Genomic DNA, 11,086 nt, shown 5'->3' on the forward strand with positions numbered 1-11,086 from the left:
CCCTGCCACCAACACCCCCACCCCCACACGATAAGTGTAAATTAGAGCCTGAGGCAGCTGGCCACGCTGTGTCTCCAGTCAGGAAGCCGAGAGAGATGAACTCCGCTGCTCCATGGATTTCTCCTTTCTATGCAGTCTGGGACCTGGAGAATGGTGCCGTCCACAGTTAGGTTGACTCTTCTCATTTTAATTAACCCAGCCTAGATAATTCCTCATAGACATTTGCAGAGAGTGTAGATCCTGTCTAGTTGACTATAAACCATCACAACGGGTGTTCGTCTAACTCAAAGGCTGGGAGAACAACCGCAAGACTGAGGTCTCCTCTCCTCTCCTCTTCCTTCCTACAAGCTTCCCATTCTGCAGGCTGCCTCCTAGTCTAGTCTGGAGGCTACGCCTCCAGTCAGCATGCCCACATTCCAGAAAGCAGGAAAAGGAATAACAAAGGCAAAAGACACATTCCTCTCTTTTAAGTCACACATCCCGTTAGTCAGGATTAAGTTGTAAACTCCCTGTTTTAAGAGAAATCAGACAGGAAGGAAGGTCTTTTTTTTTTTTTTCCAACCAGTGCTGTGGTCAGCAAGGAAACTGAGGGTTGGTCCCCAGGAAGGAGGGGAGCAGGTTATTGTTGAGAGGATTTGCCACACACACCCAGAGTGTGATCTCACTGGTGTGACTGCCTAGGACTTTAAAGGGTTTAAGAGATGAGGCAATTGAAGGGAATTGCTAAGGAAATGAAGTCCAGGTGGCTCTTGGGTGTGGCGAGGGTGAAGAAGCCAGAGTGTGGAGTGGGGAGGGGCGTGTTGTGCTGCTGCTCTGAGATCTGCTGCCTTCCCTCTGCTTTGGAAGGCGGCAAGTCCAGGTCGAGGTTGAGCCCAGAGCTCCCTCTCCTCGTCCCTGTCCTTGGGTCTTGGCGAGGCCTGGTGACCCTGGCTACCAGGCTAACACCTGCTCCCCAGCCACACCCGCTTCTTCCTACCCTCCAGGATGAGCGGACAGAATAGTGCTGGGATTTGAACCTCCTCTCCCAAACATGCCCGGAGCTTTCCCTTCTGCTGTAACAGGTTAAGACAAGGGGGGACTGAGCAGAGCCTTTCCAAAAGTGCATGCTTATTGTGGAGATGGATTAGAAAGGTCAAGCCAGGTTCCCACTGTACCCTTGTCCCTTCCTTTCTCCACATTACCACATGCCGCGAAGATGCTGGCACCAGGCTCTTGCGTCTGTGAGTCTCCAAATCCCCTTCTGATGTTCCTAAGTCTCCCAGTCTCAAGCATTCTGGTATTGCGACACCAACTGATAAAACCGTGAGATATAAACAATGAAAACACCAAATGAAAGAAGTAGCCGAATATTCGTGACCATTGTTGGCGTTCGTGCTGTCTGGCCCACCAGGGTGGGTGGCAGTATCTGACGGCTTTGACCTTGAGTGGCAGATAAGGGAAAGTTCCTGCAGGGCCTGGTGGAGAATGAGCGCTTGATGCTACGTCCACATGTGGTGATGCTGATCCACGGGGTTCGTGCTTCACGGATGTATTCCACCCGTGGGAAGGCTAAGGTATATCAGAAAGAGCCGGGGAGCATTCACTATTGTTATAACACGATGGCTCTGTGGGAGTGGCCACTGTTCTGTCAGTCAGAAAGTATCCATCCAACCCTCACGGGTGCCAGACACTGTCTTGGCACCCTAGAGTCCCCCGCAGAAAGACAAAGTTTGTGCTCTGTATGGAAGCCAGACCTGAAATAATTCATCCCACGCCTAATGAGTTAGGATTGGGAACAAGGCCAGGACACCGAGCTTAGCCTTGGTGAACCCAGGAGCAGCTGTCAGGAGGGGAATCCTCAGAGACAGGCTGGAGTCAAGCCAGATCAGAGCAGGGAACAAGTCTCTGGGCCCCAAAGGCATGTGTTGGGTGGCTGGGTAAAGACAGGATGAGGAAGGTTCTGAGTGCTGGATGAGGCCTACACATCAGCTCAACGGGTCTCTATTTCGGGCTCCAGAGCTGGGCCAAGGGCCAAACTGGCTGGAGCAGGCTAGGCATTTGCAGGTGTCTGTGTGCGGAGAGCTTGGATGGGGCTGTCTAGCTGCCTCCTTGGGCAGCTCCTTTGTGTGGCAGTCCTGTCCCCCATGCTGAGCTCTTGTCATTCAGTTTCTGTGGAGTCTGGCCTGCAAAAGCCAGATTGTTGTCCCCTGGCAGTAGGGGCCAGGGTGGACTCCAGGGAAACCCAGGTGCTTCTGTCTCTGTATCCCAAGCTGAGAGAATATTGCTCCATCGAAACCTGTGATGTGCCAGCATTGCAGGTCCTCACCGAGTCAGGTTTAACGAATGACTGGAGAGAGCCCACGGTGAGCCTCAGGCCTCAACGGGGTGAGGCTGGATTGATGACATAAAGGCTGCTGGGCCCTGAGTAACTCTGCTTTGGCCAGCGTAACACCATGTCAGGAAACTAGAAAACACACAAGAAAGCCCTCATCTCTCCTCCATAGGAGCCAAGAAAGCAGTCAGAGGGAGTGGCTTGCTAGGTCACTGACTAGCACTAGTCACTAAGGCAACATGACGCCCAAGGACAGGCTCTCCTCTTCTGACTAGTGGGGGAACCCTGTTATTTGTGTTCCCAGGGAACGCTAAGGGTTTCCTTCAAATCTCTCTTGCGGTTTCTCAGACAATTTAATGCAAATTCTCTTAGCATTTCATGGGAATTTTCTTAGCATGCTGTCAGCATTAGTGTGGAATTCTCTGGAAGTCAAGGAGATGTTCCATGTGTGAAGTCTATATTTCTGGGAGAACTCAACGAGGCTCACATGGCAACTCAAGGAGGTTTTCAAGAGGATCCATTGGCAATGCCGCGGGTTTTTCTATGAACATTCCAGAAGACTGGTGGAAAGGGCCCATGAGAAAGACGCAGTTGACATGGACAGAAAGCAGAGCAGGACTTCTGGGAGGGCTTGGGAGATTCCAGATTCCTCTGTGCAGATCCATGCAAATTGTTCAGGAATGCTGTGGGAGGTCTGAGGAGGTGCAAAAGAATTTTACCAGCACCCAGGGCAGGGGTTTCTGTAAGAGTCACTCTTGTCTCCCCGCGGTCACTACAGAACTCAATTATTAACCACGCTTTTCAAGGCTCCCAAGAAAAATTATATCTAATGTGCCTTTTTCTTGTCTTCTTTATTTTAAAACTTTTTTCTCAATTAAAGAAGGAAGGGGTGGGAGGGAAAAGAAAAAAGGGGAAGGAAATGAAATAAGGAAAAAAGGAAAGGGCAAGATCAGAAATATCCTCCTTCTGGGTTCCTGCTAAGGGTCTGAGAACAACCCAGTCGGCCACGGAAACGTAGGATATGGCACGGGGAAGGAGTCTAGACCACATGGAAGGAGACGGGACCATCAAATCTCCTTCTGGTCCCTGGCAGTCCGGGGAAGAAAGTGTGTTATCTGATCATTTCTCTCATGGTTGGTGTCCTGGTGAGCATACTGTGGTTGGGGTTAAGAATCTCTTTCAAATTCCTGTTCTGCCAATCTCTGCATCTCAGCTTCCCCTTTTGTCAAATTAGGATTAGGGGCTTCATGGAGAATCGATGTTTCTGCCATGGAATGGTGATAGTGGAGGTGGTCCTGGTGGTGGTGACGGTGTTGATGGTGGTGGTGATGGTAATGGTTATGGTGATGGTGGTGGTAGTGATGGTGGTGCTGTCGATGACGGCGGTGGTGACGGCGGTGTTGGGGGTTGGGAAATGGTCACTGTCTTCCCTGAACACGTGCATTCAAGCACCTTGTGCTAAATCATTTTAACCTCTGTGCCAGCACTGGGTAAGAACTACAGACATCTCTTCTGTTATAGGTGTGGAGGCTGAAGGCTGTGAGATTTGATCAAGGTCTCTTGGCTGATAGTAGGAAACTCGGTCGCCCACTCGTGGCCTCCCTCCCGGCCTTCTCTTAGGTCTGGACTCACCTGTTCCTTCTGAAACTTGCCATCCTAATCTTCAGACTCCAAGGAAGTTTATGCAATTTACCGGGCAAAGGACCTGTGGTAAGGAAGCTTCTTTGGGTCTTTGCCTTCATGAGCTCCCACTTCCATTCCTCCCTGCTCTCTCCTTCCACTCTTTGACCCCCCCACTTCACTGTGGTCTCTAGCCTCTGTTTGCTCTCCCTACTCCAGAGCACCCCTCCCTCACCTACATGGTCCACCTGGTCCACTCAGGCAGGTGAACTTCCTGAAAACCATCTGAACTCACTGCTTATGCTCAGAGGTTTCTGGTGACTCTTACTAACTCATAGCAGAGGAAGTTGAATAATTAAGCATCTCAGTGTATTTTTTGAGAGCTCCATAACTTAGGGGTCCTCTCTCACAGATGTTCCTTAACTTGCAGAGCTAAATCTCCTCTGTGTGCTTTCCTAAGAATCCTATGCTGAGACTGCCTCCTTCTCTCCTCTTCTCCTCTTCTCCTCTCCCCTCCCCTCCCCTCCCCTCTCCCCTTCCCTCCCCTCCCTTCCCTTCTCCCTCTCCCCTCCCCTACCCCTCCCCTCCCCTCTCCTCTCCTCTCCTCTCCCCTCCTTTCTCCCCTTCCCTTCCCCTCCCTTCCTCTCCCCTTCTCTCCCTTCCCCTCCCCTCTCATCTCCCTCCTCCTTTCTCCCTCCTTCCTCTTCCTCCATCCTTTCTCTTTCTCCTCTTCCCCCCTCTTCCTCCTCTCTCCTCCTCCCCTCTCCTCCTTCCTTCCTCCTCCTTTCCTCCCCTCCCTCTCCTCTCCTATTCCTCTTCCTTCCTCCCTTCTCCAATATTAAGACCTCCCATACTACTCTAGAACATTCCAGAACAGTCAGGCCCTGATGTCACAAAGCAGTGAGGTATGAGGTAAGGGCCTGCATTGTTGCGCTGTTTCCCTCAGCTAAATGGCTGTGTGAGGATCGACTGGAACCACAGCACTCAGATTGCTGCAGGTGGCAGTGGCCCAAGGGGTGTGTGGTCATAGTCTATATATGGGAAGGAGCATACATACATATGTATATATATTTGTAATATATACACACATATACATATATGTGTGTATATATTACATATATATATATATGATTCTGGGGAGTGGGAGGGCTCCTGCTGGGGACAGGGTTTGGGGGTTCATAGCAAGATCTTATCTTTAAAAGGGAAATAAATGAAAGGGGAATAACTAACGAACCACAATCGGAGTGGATGAAGCACTTGAGGCAATGACCCCACAACAGAGCTGCTCGGACCTCGTTCTGCCTCTGACCAGACACACTACTTTACCCAGACAAGTGCCTCACTTGTAGAAAGGGAGAACTAGGCTGAAGAGACAGCTCTGCGGATGAGAGCATTGCTCTTCTCGCAGAGGACACAAGTTCATTCTTAGCACCCACAGCAGATGGCTCACCACTGCCAGCCCCAGGGGGTCTTACTTGGGCCCTTGCATGCAAACTCACAGGCAGGTCACCTTGAAGTCCCCTTGATGTGCAGAGGATGCCTTGACGCGCCTTCTGCCTGTAGACAGGGAGGAAAGTCCTATCAGGATCAATGGGATCATGGCCACTGTGAGTCTGGAAAAGGACTTGGCCTTTTTATTCTCATGGAAAGATAAAGACAGGAGTCATTGGCCAGTGGCCCAGAGCAAGCAGCAGAGAGTTTGGGCCCCACTCTTAGGTCCTTGGACCATATCACCATGAGCTTCTTCCATGCCCCATTCCCTGAAGGCTGACTCCGAGGGAACTGACAAATGGCTTTTCCTTTGTAAGGTCAGTGAACAATGATGCTCTGCTGTCTTACACTTCAATTCTCCTGTGTTTGTCATTGTCATTAAGTCCTCTCCATGCTTCTGGCTCCCTGCTTGCCTCCAGGAGGCTATGGACCAGTGGAGGAGTCAATCCAGTGAAGGAGACAAAGTTGATGTTCTCCATTAGCGATTTGGAGAATTTGGCTACTGTACCCAGGTGAGGGCAAGCAGGACTCACTTTTCTAAGACTCAAGAATCTTGGAAATTACTAGAGTAGGACCCAGAGGCCCTGAGGGCTCAAGGCTTCCCCCCCACCGCCGCCATCAGCATCCGCCACCACCTCTGCCGCCACCAGAGTCCCCCACCACCTCTGCCGCCATCAGCATCCCCCCACCTCTTGATTCTCCTTTTTTTAGAGTAGGAGGAAAAGCTAACAAGGATGAGGGAAGGAGGACAGGCCATCAGCTCATTCTCACGGGAGACCACGGTCACACACCCCTTGGGCCACTGGCACCTACCTCAAGAAGCTAAGAATTGAGTCACTGAGAGCTCAAAACTGGAGCGCTCTTAGACCGGAAAAGGGTGTCTCTGTGCCCCAGCCGGGACAAAACCGCTCTTAAGTAGGATGCAGGGGAATCAGGCATGGGGCTGGAGGGAAGAATACTCACTCACACTAGACCCTAACTTCCCACCAGGATGTGTTAGGTTGAACAGCACTGCTTCAAATCAAGACTCTTCTCGGCCACACCCAGGGCGTCTCCTCAAGGTCATTAGTTCGGTTGGAGGGTCCTTAGGAAAAGCCCACCAGACTCCTGGGTTTACAGACCCAAAATTTCCAAGTCACATCTGTGTGACGGGAACTCTCATGATCTCTGTAAACCTTAGCTGTTTTCATGGCTGTTGTCTGTCCGCTAAAGAGGAAGCAGAATCCTACCTAAAAAGATGGCAGCCAGATTTCAGCCTCTGATCGAGTGTATCTCGAGTTAGAAGGAGCAATCCCAGAGCTTGAGCAGGTCTGGGGTAGTTAGTGCTTGCAGCAGCCAGGGTGGAAAGGCCTCATAGTTGTCTGGCAGGGAGTGTAGAGAGGTATTTATTGCCGCAGGAAGGGGTAAAATTAGCCCTAGACTAAAGGCTGTCCTGATACCATCTCACAAAGATTTAAAACAAACCTCAGAAAGAACAAATGGTTTCTACATTTTACCTAATTGCTCTGCAGGAAAAAAAAAAAATAACACAACTCAGGCATACATGTAGAGTGTAAAAACAAGTCATAATACGTGGCACAGGGAATTATCAGGCATAAGCCTATGCCACAGCACCCTGAACATGCTTGATCTTGGAAGCTTGGAAGCTAAACATGGTTGGGTTTGCTTAGGACTTGAGTGGGAGAAAATGACCGGGAGCAGAGAAATAAAATACACGACTAGATAAACAGTGCCCCGAAACAACAGAACAACAAAAACAACAACAAAATGACAAGGGTGACAGAGGGAAGGGACAAGAACGCGTGTGAAAACATCCCGGGAGAAGGAGAGGACTAAGCCCGCGAGGTGAAACACAGAGACAAAGTGAGAAACCAAACTGAACTTCAATGATTGACAAGATGTCTGCAGGAAAACCAGACAAAAGTAATGTTAACAGAAGCTTAAAAGTTACAGCAGGAGAAACAAAGACACAGTAACAGATGGTATTAAATAAATGAAACCTCCAAAACCCTGCCTGTGACCACTTTCAGTATGCAAATATATGTGGAAGATGTTATGCTAATATATGCGTCGATATGCTAATGTATCCTAATATGTATCCAGAAAAGGAGTGCAGAGATGGGAAAGAAATAGCTTAAATTCTTCCAAAATTGAGGAGAACTGTAACTCACAAAGTACAAAAAATATGAAGGACTATTCCTCAAGGGGCATCACAGAGAAGATAAGAAATTCTTAAAAGGAAAAGATTCCTGTATGGAAAGTGGTATAATAAAACCTTTTTAAATTATTTTTAATGGCCTTTAGATGCTGCAGTAGTTAAGATCACTTGTTCCTCTTGATTTTGATTCCCAGCACCCATGCTGGGCACTCACATCCACCTGTAACTCCAGCTTCAGGGGCTCTGACTCCCTCTTCTGGTCCCTGAGGGCACCTGCACGCACATGCCCATTTCCCCCCACCAACACACATACTAAAAACAAAATCTTTAAAATAATTGTTTTCATAACTTAAAAAAATGTACATAAGCTCAAAGTGTGTAAAGAAACAGAATGGTTATAAGTCAATACATGAACTATAATGAAATAATTAAAATTTAAAATGAAAGAGGATGGGAAGGATGTCGTCAAAGAAGAAGGGAGAAGAATGAAGAATAAACGGCAAGATGGCAGGTTTACAGTGACTGTGACTGGCCTGAAGGGTCTGTTGATAGGCGGATACTGTCCTGATGAATTTAAAAGAAAAAGCTGCCTCCAGAGAACCACCAGGAAAACACACAAGATGGAAAATGGCCATCTTGGCGCTAAAGAAAAGAAAGCTAGCAGGGTTATTTTAGCATCAAGGTCAATTTCATAGTAAAGACCCTCACTAAAGAGAGCAGTCATTTTAAAATAAGGGTGGGGTGGGGCCAGGGAGACGGCTCCTCTTCAGTTAAGAACATTGGCTGTTCTTTTCCAGAGCCCGAGTTCAGTTCCCAGCTCCCGCAAGATGGCAAACAACCATCTGGGGCTTCAGGTCCAAGGGCTCTGATATTCTGAAGCCACCAGGCACAGATGTGTGTGGGCTCGCTCTCTGTCTCTCTGTCTCTGTCTCTGTCTCTATCTCTCTCTGTCTCTCTCTCTCTCTCTCACACACACACACACATACACACACACACTAAGTTTCTAAATCTCTAGTAGTCATTTCCAACGTTAATTCCCTGTGACCAAAGAACATTATTTATACGACCCTTTGAAATACACTGAGATTTCTTTTTAGACCCAGACTATGATTTATTTTGCTAAATACTTTCTGAGTACTTAAAAATGTGTATACTGCTCTCGCTGAATAGACTATTCCAGAAACATCAGCTGAGTTTTTCATGTCCTTGGTAACCTTTGCCCTGCATGTCTGATGTGCAAAGGAATGGCTAGTTGAACTTTGCAGTTCTGTCAGTCCTGAGTTCATGGTTGGTTTGGATGCAGCCCTGGGAACTAATCGTAGGGCCTCACACATCCTAGGCAAACTCTCCACTGCTGAGCCAGACACCCAGCACTCTTTCAAATTTTGAGACAGGGTCTCACTAAGTTACCCTGGTTGACCTTAAGCTCACTCGGCAGCCCAAGCTGGCTTTGAACTTGTTGTCTTCCCCCCTCAGCCTACTGTAGCTGGACTTCCAAGCTTATATCACCAGGCCTGACTACTTCATATGTTTTAAGGCGCCACTGATATTGATACAAGCTCTATTGAACACGTAAAAGTATTATGTCCTTTGGAATGGCCTGTTTGCTATTTTTTAAAATTAGATTTATTATGTGTGTGAGTGTTTTGTCTGCATGTATGCATGTGCACCATATGCATGCCTGATGCCCTCAGAGGCTTGAAGAGGGTGTCAGATAACCTGGAACTGGAGATGGCTGTGAGCTACCCTGTGAGTACTGGGGAACCTGGGTCCCCTGCAAGAACAGCAGGTGCCCTAACTGCTGAACCATCTCTCCAGCCCTTACTTTGTGGATTTGTTGTTGTTTTGTTTTGTTTTTTTAGAGAGGTTCTCTCACTAGGACCCAGAGCTCAGCAATGTTGCTGACGGGCTCTGGTTACTAAAGTCATGTTCTCATACTTAAGCAACCGGTAAAATGCTGATTGAACCATCTCTCCAGCCCCAAGGTTTACAGACTAATCAAGTTACCATTCTTTCAAGTACCCAAAAGCTCAAAGAGAGATATCAAAAGAAAAAGTTAAAAGGTTTTGAAATAAGTGATAAACGGAAACACATCTTACTAAAAGTTTTTAAATCAGTGAACAAAATAGTGGATTTTACTCTGACACCTTCACAAATGCATACCATGTCCTTTGCTGACACCTCGTTGCATGCTGCCCCCTCACCAAATCCCCTTCTACTTTTCAGTCATATATAGACATGAAAGAAGACTAATACATCTCATGAGTTTCAAGTCCAATATTCTTTCAAGTGGGAAGACGATGTATACAATCTCCCAAGAGAACCAAGGCGATTTATCATCTGGATGCTTCTCCCCTAGTCAGCTGTTGGCCAGGGAAGGTAACAAGAGTTAACACATGGTAGATTCTTGACTGTGCTGTCCTTTATGACTAAAGAAACAAGCCGGATACAATAGAGTAAGAGGAGTTCAGGCTGAAATCAGAACCCAAACCTTGGGTTCTGGTTCCCGGGTGACTAAACATGTCCCTCCTGCTGTGTCTTCTCAGAGAGCTGGAGGCAGCAATCTTTAGGGATCTTGTTACATATAGGATGTTTTGCCTGCATGTGTGTCTGTGCACCACGCACAAGGAGGTCAGAAAGCAGCATCGATCCCCTTGGAACTAAGGTTACAGATGGCTGTTAGCCATTGTGTGGGTGTTAAGAATCGAACCTGGGTTCTCAGAAAGCACACCCAGTGCTCTTAACCACTGAGCCATCTCTTCAGGGCAGCAGTAGTCTTAACCTGATAATCTGTGAGGAGTTCCACAATTCTTGCACTTCCACCCTGAGTTGTAGTATCCTTCCTTCTCTCTTCTGGCCTTCCCCATTTCCATGGCACCTGTTTGAAATATCTCCATTCTAGAACTTTTTAGAATCTTCCAGGCAGTTCCATGATGCCGTGACTACCCTCTTATGACCTTATTATGTTCCACACTCTTCGCTTTACCAGCTGAAGCAGTCCTTCCTCTCAGGACCAGCTCATCAGTCTAGGCTTGCTGACGCCAGTCCCCAGTCCCTGAAGCAGAGCTGGCCCCATGCTTCTCCTGTGTTGTGCCTCATGGAGACCCCAGGGTGGGACAGCCTGGCCGTGAAAGATGCAGGGCTCTGGGAAAGGCGCCAAGATGTCATAGTAAATAATGTGGAACAGGGCAAGGCTAGTTGGGGTTTCTCTTCTAAATGAAATTTTCAATTACAGAACACAGTTTTTCTTACATTTCACAGCACTGAGTCTATGAACACAATGGTGGGGTTCCTAAGAGCTGTTCCTGACAGATGTCAAGATGACAGAAAACACCAAGTCAAGGGTGCTCACTCTGGCGAGCCGTGTGGTCCAAATGCCCATGTTCCTGCAGCGTCCAGCACTCTCATCCTTGGGGCACACACGCACTTCAGTATATCTGCGTCAATTTCATTCCTCAGTGCCCACATTTGTCCCTACTTTTGCCTTTGACAGAAGAAATTCTTGA

At 48.0% G+C, this 11,086-nt stretch overlaps 1 long non-coding RNA gene across 4 annotated transcripts; it reads right to left on the bottom strand.

Moving 5' to 3' along the window:
• Window positions 1–22: 22 nt before the first annotated feature.
• LOC125387621 (uncharacterized) lies at window positions 23–10,624 on the bottom strand. Of its 4 annotated transcripts, none has more exons than XR_007227912.3 (5): window positions 10,363–10,624; window positions 5,431–5,488; window positions 3,944–4,016; window positions 1,182–3,005; window positions 23–143 (listed from the first exon to the last, which is right to left on the bottom strand). It is a non-coding gene; the product is annotated as an uncharacterized LOC125387621 (long non-coding RNA). The 4 variants fall into 4 exon arrangements; XR_007227914.2 differs by lacking the exons at window positions 5,431–5,488; window positions 10,363–10,624 and adding an exon at window positions 4,171–4,438 and having other exon boundaries at window positions 1,182–2,443; window positions 2,799–3,005; XR_007227911.2 differs by lacking the exons at window positions 5,431–5,488; window positions 10,363–10,624 and adding an exon at window positions 4,171–4,438.
• Between the last annotated feature and the right edge of the window lie 462 nt (window positions 10,625–11,086).

The sequence above is a fragment of the Myodes glareolus genome, chromosome 8 (assembly GCF_982192425.1).
Source record: "Myodes glareolus chromosome 8, mMyoGla1.1, whole genome shotgun sequence".
Classification (NCBI taxonomy): domain Eukaryota; kingdom Metazoa; phylum Chordata; class Mammalia; order Rodentia; family Cricetidae; genus Myodes; species Myodes glareolus.